We start from the raw sequence: 8915 nt of genomic DNA on the forward strand, positions 1-8915 counted from the left end.
GCCTGGAGGTAGCCTGGGGCTTAAAACATGGCTTTGAGCCAACAGGGGTCACCTGGCTGGAGGCTCCAAAAAGAGATGTCCTATTCGTATATATAATCAACCAGCCACAGGAAACTGCTTTAAGCATTGCTCCCCATAGAGCAATTCAGTCAGTGGGTCAAAATGAAGGTGAGTGCAACAATGATGGAAAAGGTGTGCGTGTGAACACTGAACAGTGGATGAATGTGAACAAAACCAGTTATGCAAAAACTGGCGACACTTGGGTTGGAAAGCTGCACGAAGGACTAGTATTTGAAGAGGGACTTGACTAAAGCATCTGTAGGTGCTTGGAGAGAAAATTCAAGCATACGGGAGGAGCAGGAGACTGGGCAAGGTTGCCAAACTCCTGGTGGGGCCAGGAGTTCTCTTTGAGGTCTAGATGAGAGCGATCGATGCTCCTGGGAGAAATGGCTGCTTTGGAGGGGGGACTCGATGACATTAGAGGCTCTTTCGCTTCCTAAACCACGCCCTCCTCAGGTTCCACCCTCAAATCTCCAGGTACAAACAGGAGTCTGCAATTGTAAGACTGGGGAGGCTGAGGATGGTGGAGCAGAAAATATCAAACGCTAGAATATAACAGATAAAAGGCTCCACACCCACAATCACACACAGCAGTAAGGCTACCTAGGCAACAATTAGACAGTGGTATAGTGGTGCAGAAAGGCCTGCAGTGGCTGCCCGTCTTCCTCACCGGGCTTGCCTTTGCCTCACTCACCCCACCAGTAATCGCCACTGACCAGAGGCACCAGCCACAGATGACCAAGGGTGAGGCCAGCATGTTATGGAAATATTATTTAATGTTATGGTCTTTAGACCAGACACAAGGCAAGGACGAACCAAGGGAGACAGGCAGCAATAGTCCTTGGCTTCACTGTGGTACTGGCTGCCCCTGCTGGGTTATACCTACATATTAGAATTTCAAAATCCCTCCCATCATTTTGGAATCCAGAAGGACCTGTGAGCTCTCTGGGTGGACCATTCACCCCCACACCCAGAAGGTATCAAGGCCAAATCCACCCCTGCCTCTAGTAGATAATAGTCAGACCATGGTTCAGGCCGAATCTCCAATCCTGAAACAAACCCTCCTGTATGGAAGCTGCTAATCTTGGACTAGGTCTTTAGAGGAAAATGGCTGAGCTTGCGCTCCAGTTGCTGCTGCAGGACCTTGCCAATATACTTCATCAAGCGAAATCGGCATTCTGCAGGTGTGCTTTGTGTCGGGAATGAGCAACTGTCTCCATTTCAGTCACGAAAGAACTATTTGTGTTATTTACTTAATTAGTAAACTCACTTTGCATGTAACCACTAGGACTTCGAGCAAGAATTCCCACCACAGAAGAGGGAGTCTCTAAGCACAATGAAGTAGAATTAGGATTTTATATTGGGCAATTTGTTTATTGGGGGGGGCAATTAAGTGATGCTATATATATATACTGAAGTTTTATTGCTCTTTGTTCAGTTACAGTTGTTGTCTTCAGTTGTCTTTAGTCTTCAGTTCTCTCTATATATACTATCAAGATGTAGTCTATTAGCAATTTATTGTTTTCTTCCAAAGTAACCCTAGTTTTATCCTTTTAGTAAAGTATTCTTACAGAGCTACACTGGAGTGTGTGTCTATTCTCATTACTTCCAATGCACAACTCTGCATAATCTCTGCTAATTTCCTACACTTTGCTTAGGCGAGTTTCCAAACTTGAAGCATCCTTAGCACAGAAGGCTGAGTGTGAGTTGGTATCCTCAACCACTCTTGCCTCAGATACAGAGACGGCAAAAAATCCCACAAGGCTCCTTTATGATAAACCCAACGTTTTGGCCAAATCTATGAAACTATTAATATTTGACTCCTGCAGCACGGCTGACAGGATCTCATTCTATTTTGCCACAATGAGGATAACCGGAGGAGTGACTGCATTAAGGGCTCTGAAATCGACAACCATATGGGCTACCCTTTTTTTGATTACTTAGAAAAATCCTAACAGGAAATCCACAGAGGAGCTTTGAAATACAGCTGCATTCTAGTTTACTGTTGCCAGATCAAGAGTATAAATATTTCTCTTTGCACCCAGATTTTATTGATGTGATTATATAAATTATATTATTTTTATTATTATATAAATGCTTACCAATCTTAAATATGCCTATTTGGGAACACCACTCGTTATTGTTCTTATTGGGCTGTTCCTTCACAGCACTCAGGACTGAGCTACCAGTTTCAAAAAAGATGGCTACCCTTTTTTTTAATTCATTTGAAAAAATCTGAACAGAAAATCCATGGAAGACCTTTGAAATACAGCTCCATCCCAGTTTGTTCAGATGTCACATTTAAAGTATTTTAAGTATTTCACTTCCCATCCAAATTCTGTTTGATGCAATTATATAAATGCTTACCCATCTAAATATGCCAATTTGAGAACACCAATGGTTATCGTTCTTATTGGTCCCGTCATAGTTAACTATTTTATTCATGGAATAATTCAGGTTTGACAGCACAAATAGAAAAAATGAAAGCACAAAACCCTAACCCAAGCAAACCTAACCATCTAACACATATATAAAGAGAGAAGAAGCTGTTCAGTAGCATTAATTGTAGAAAAGCAGAATTACGTAAAACATCTGCTAAAGCTCAGAATACAGATCAGAATCTAACTCGGCATTCACATTTTTACTCAGCATCATTGTAACACAACGAGAGAGCATCTGCTACAGCATTGACTTTACTTCCAATGAAAGTAACATCAAATGACAGTTCTTGTAAGGACAGCGCCCATCTCAGCATTCGAGGGTTGGTCTCTTCCCTGCTGTGAACAAAGGCGAGCGGGCTATTCTCTGTCTCAAGTTTGAAATGGGTGCCTCTCAGATGAGTTTTTAGTTGGTTCAATCCCCAGACGACAGCCAATGCTGCTTGTTCGATAACACTATAGTCCTTTTCCCTGGGGAGCAATTTACGACTCAGGTATACTACAGGATGAAGAAATCCATTTTGATCTTTCTGCATCAGTACAACCCCCAAACCAAATGGGCTGGCATCTGTACGGACTACGAAAGGCTGAGTGTAATCTGGAGGCTTAAAAATTGGGGCTAGAGCAAGATTTTTCTTCAGAGTTTCAAAGGCCCTCTGGCAGTCATATGACCACTGAATCATAATAAGAGCATTCTTATTTTGGTACAGACCATTAAGAGAGTGTACTAACTTTTTATAATTAGGAATGAAGCTCATATATAATGTACAAACTTTTAAAAAACGACCAATCTGTACATTTGTCTCGGGGGTAGGCCAATTAACAATTGCATCAACTTTAGCAACGTGAGGTGAAATCTTCCCTCCCCCAATCCGACGTCCCAAGTACACAACAGAGGAATTTGCAATCTGGCATGTGGATGGCTTGATGGTTAGTCCCGCTCTCTCAATCTTCCGTAATACAACACGCAGGTGCTGCAAATGCTCTGGCCAGCTGGAACTGATCACGGCTATATCGTCTTGGTAAGCCACCGCACAGTCCACCCCTTGGAGCACTTGATCGATTAACCGTTGGAACTCCTGGCTAGCTGAACTGATGCCAAATGGAAGCACATTGAAACAAAACTGTCCCACAGAGCAGGTAAAAGATGTTCTCTCTTTAGCTCTTTCAGTTAACGGCACTTGCCAATGTCCACTTCTAAGATCAAAGGTAGTGATGAAGTTAGCACGTGCCAGTCTTTCTAGAACCTCTTCAGTGTTGGGTGAAGGGTACTGGGTGGTCTTACACAGCTTGTTCAACTTTCTAAAGTCCCCACACAAATGATACTGTGGAGGATCAGCTTCATGCAATCTCTTTTTTGCAACAATGACCAGGTTATTGCGCCATTCAGAGGTACAAGGTTCAATAATGCCCATCTCCAACATTTTCTCAATCTGCTCTTTCACTATCTCTGTCTTTGGGCCCCAGATTGAGTATTGAGTGCATTTAATGGGTTTAGCATCCCCTGTATCAATGTCACAAACGATCTGATTGGTTCTTCCGGGCCTGTTGGTAAATACTCCAGCATAATCTCGCAACACACCCATCAGTTGCTCATACTGAGGCGCAGGGACATTTTCATTAACAGGCAACTGAGCTAACCCATCAGGTTGTTTCACATCACTTAATAGGTCAGGGAGGTCGTAATCCTCTTCGGGCCACGTTTCGATGGACACCTGCTGTGCTTCTCTGTCAATAAATTTCTTCAAACGATTAACATGCACTGATACAGTGCCCTTTGCAGGAACTCTGATTCGGTAATTGCCGAATCCACAGTCTTCCTCAACTACAAAAGGCCCTGTCCAATGTAGATCTAATTTACCAACAGCTTCAGGGCTCAACAACAAAACTAGGTCCCCCTTCTCTAATGTTCTTTTTGCGGTTTTGTCAAAGTAGGCTTTTTGTTTTACCCGGGCCTCAGCTAAAGCTTCATCAGCGATCTTTCGGACACTCTGCACAGCCTGTTGCAAGTTGGAAAAATACTGAGGGGTACCAGGTGCACAAGCTCCCTCCCAATTTGATCTTAAAAACTCCAAAACACCAGGTAGATTTCTGCCAAACAGAAGTTCATTAGGAGACCGATTTTGAAGTGCAGGGTGTCCAGTGTCTCGGTAGGCACTCAGTAAGAGAGGCAAAGCCTCGTCCCAGTTTCTATGATGCTCTTCACAGAAAACCTTTAACATTTGGCTGAACGTCCCCCCCCAGTTCTTAACTTGCCCATAGGACAGAGAGTGATAAGCAGTGCTTAGTCTCTGACTGACCCCTGCTAGCTCATAGAGCTTCTGCATCAGTTTCCTCATGAAACATGTTCCACAATTGCTGACCATGACCCGTGGAAATCCATATGCAGCAAAGAAGTCCAACAGTGCTTTAGCTACACTTGCAGATGTGACACTTCTTAAAGGAATTGCAACAGGAAAAAATGTGGCACGATCAACGACCGCCAAAATAAATGTTTCCCCCGATTTAGTGGGTGTAAAAGGCCCTTGGATAGAAATCTGAATCTCAGAAAACGGTCTCTGAATAGGAAGAAAATTTCTCAATGGCTCCTTGCCACGATCAGAGGCAGATCCAACTTTTTGGCACACTTCGCAGCTGGTAACATATTCCATGACGTCTGAACGAATTCCTGGCCAATAAAAAGCAGAGGTGATCTTAGCAAGAGTCCTTTCAAATCCCAAATGCCCAGAAAGCGCCACCTCATGAGCATGCTTCGTGATTTCTTCTCTGAACACTCTGGGGACGATCATCTGCCTCCCCTGTGGTACAGCAGAGTTCTTCTCTTGGTACAACTCTTGGTACAACAAAGCGTTCTCCCAGTAAATTTTACTGTCTCCAGGCTTTTCCAACGAAGGGTTGATTTCTTCTGCTCTCTCTCTATATTCCAGCAGAGTTGGGCAGGTTCTTACGTGCTCCTTGAAGCTGGCAGCATCATATTTCAAAGGCTTTTCACTCTGAGCCTAGGGAGGAAAAAAGTTGAGAGATTAAAACTTTAGCCGCCTGTCTCCCCACCCCCCACCTCAAACACAGGCAACAGACGTAAAACAAGAATACATTACAGTTTCTATCTAAAACCTAAGAGCTTACTACCTTCAAGCATCTCTGGTTGCCATCCACCAGTTCTTCATCTTATCCATCGGTAGAATGCAGGCCCTCTCCATGCCTGATTGTTCAGGTATGGAGACAGGCCAAGGAAGAACGAATAAAGAAGGGTTGCCTAGTGTGTCCTGGGAAGCCCTCTTTTCTAGAGCTCAGTGCGTCACCAGGCTCTCAGGAGCCAATCAGGGTCCAGCTGATGATCAGCATTTACTGCTGTGAGAACAACTAGGGAGGACAGATAGGGACTCTCTGAGGCAGGCCTTCGAGGTTGATTCCTTGGAGACTCGGAGGCCGCTTGCAGGTGCTGTTGATCAGCTGAGCCAGCATATTTTAGGCCCCAGCCTGCAAGCACTTACTAGACTGAACCAAAGTTCAGCCCTTCTTACCAGTATCCTGGCCTCAACTGGCAACTTCCGTACAATGACAAAAGAGTCCAGCTGTTACCCAAATAGGCAGTCTCCTAATTAGTGGGGGGAAACGGCATTAAAATAGATGCAGAAATAGGGGGTATGTTGGGATTCTCCACCTATGTCTAAAGGGATTGTTCCTTTAGACAACTCTCAAAAGAACCAGGCAGATGTTCAACTGGAGTGGTCTTTTTATTAAAAGAGAAATAAAAGAGCAATTGCACAGATACAAAACTCACTCATGACTAATTAAGAAAATCAGAGAGGAAAGGTGAGAGAGTAATTTTGGGAAGAGAATTACCAGTATTGTAGGGAAGGATGTCTGTGGAGGCAGCAGCGAAATGACCAGTGTTTCATGGAAGAAGAGAAGACTCAAGTGATGTGAGGGTGGATATAGTGGTTAAGAGCAGTAGGACTCTAATCTGGAAAACTGGGTTTGATTCCTCACTCCTCCACTTGAAGCCAGCTGAGTGACCTTAGGTGAGTCACAGCTATCTCAGAGCTCTCTCAGCCCCACCCACCTCACAGGGTGATGATTGTTGTGGGGATAATAATAACATACTTTGTAAACCGCTCTGAGTGGGTGTTAAGTCATCCTGAAGGGTGGTATGTAAATCAAATGTTGCTGTTGTTCTTATAGATAGGTGAAGAGAAGTACGGAGGGGCATTAATGAGGTAAGTTATGAGTTCCTTGGAAGACCTCATTGTTTTAACTTAAGCACTTCTCCAGGACTTCTATGCTTAAGGTTCTTGAAGATATGAATTTTGGAGAGAATTTTATAAAACGGGTAAAATCGATTTAAACCTTATAGTCAGCAAAAATCACTGTCAATGGAGATTTATCAAAACCATGTGAATATAAAAAGGAATGAGAACAAGGTTGTCCTTTATCCCCTCTCTTGTTTATTTTAGTCTTTAAATATCTGAATAGAGATATAAGACAGGATGAAAGATTAGGGGTGTAAAGATTTAAAAAAGAGAATTACAAATGAAGAACATTTGAGGATGATTTGGTCTCAGTTTTAGATCCATTAAAAGGAGTTGACTCTCTGATGTGTAAGTTAAAAGAATTTGGTGTATTAGCTGGTTCTCAAATTAATAAATAGAAAACATAGATATTAACAAAAATATGAAACCACAAGAACAAGTTGAGTTGATAAATAAAACAGGATTTAAATTTGAAAATAAGATATTTAGGAATTACGTTGTCAACTGCCCAGGTGAGCCTGATAGCCCAGGTGAGCCTGATCTCATCAGATCTCAGAAGCTAAGCAGGGTTGGCCTTGGTTAGTACTTGGATGTAAGACCTCCAACGAGGACCAGGGCTGCAGAGGCAGGCAATGGCAAACCACCTCTGATATTCTCTTGCTATGAAAACCCCAGCAGGGGTCACCATAAGGCAATTATGACTTGAGGGCACTTTCCACCACCACCACGTTGTCAAATATGAATTGTATGTTATTCTATAATAACTATGTTAAGACTTGGAAAAAAATAAAAAAAGGTTTGTTATGATGATAAAAACTGCAGCTTTCACTGCTGGGGAGAATATCTGTAATCAAGATGAATGATTTACCCAGAATGTTATTTTTATTTCAAACAGTACCAGTACTGACGTGATGTACCATTTAAACAACGGCAAAAGAATATATTAAATTTCTATGGGAAGGGAAGAAATCACATGTAAAATATAAAATGTTACAAGATGTAAAAGAAAGAGGTGGTTTGGGGCTACCAGATTTGAAAGTATACTTGTTGTTTGGTATGGCTAAAAGATTGGGTGCCGTTGAGAAATAAAAGGTTATTAGAGTTAGAAGGACACGACTTAGGATTGGGATGGCATGCCTATTTAAGGTATGATAAAGTTAATGTGGATTTTAAAAATCATTATATTGGGTGTGCCATTCTGAGAATATGGAACCAATATAAATTTAGGTGGTTCCTGAAAATGTATGTGTGGCACTCAATACAAGAAGGGGCACATTGCCCAATCCCACCTAAAAAGACTAGAGGCACCCACACAGGACCAGAGTGCCAGCAAGGGGGGGTAAAGGTACTGGCAGCCCCTGCCTCTGCCCGAGGAGAAACCAGCCCAGCTCCTTGTGAGCAAACACAGAGGAGACGGCGCCGCATCACCTGGAAGGGCCCCACTAGCCCTATCCTGCAGGAAAGAACGAGAGAGAAGGGAAGAGGGAAAGGAGGCACATCTGAGGGAAGCCCCAGCTGGGATACATTCAGCTTCAGCCCCACCTTGCGAGAAAGGCAGGGCGAGGAAGGAGAGGCTAACCAAAGGGAAGGCACACCTGAGGGCATGCACAGCTGGGCACCATTAGGAGAGGGAAGGTGCCTGGAAGGAAGGACGGGGAAAGGGGGAGAAAATCCTATAAAAGCTGGCACAGGGGAGAGTTCATGGTGGGTTGTGTAGGAGTGGAGTGGAGATGGATGGAAACAAAGGAATAGGACTACGCATGGAGGAGAAGAGAGGTTGGTGAAGCAGAATATGGAGGGGAGAGAGAACGGTGGCTGGGTGAGGTTGAGCAGGCCAGCGAGTGGACTGAGAGGGGGTCAGGGTGATGTATACCACCCCTCCTTCCGCAGAGCAGGGTCCTGCATAATCCCTGACGACTACCCAGCAATTAAGTCAGGCACCCCAGCATCCAATGGAGCAGCATCCGGGACGAGCCCTGACAGAAAGGTTTAAAGTTGATAAAAGACTGCATGGAGCTGATCAGTTTATGATAGTAGCTGAAACAGAATTACGTTTGAATGAGGAACATGTTATTGCTAAAATGTATAAACTTTTGTTGAAATTGGAGACAGAGGAAGACCAGATGAACGAATTTATGATTAAATGGGCAAAAAAATTGGACAA

The sequence above is a fragment of the Eublepharis macularius genome, chromosome 10 (genome assembly GCF_028583425.1).
Source record: "Eublepharis macularius isolate TG4126 chromosome 10, MPM_Emac_v1.0, whole genome shotgun sequence".
Classification (NCBI taxonomy): Eukaryota; Metazoa; Chordata; class Lepidosauria; order Squamata; family Eublepharidae; genus Eublepharis; species Eublepharis macularius.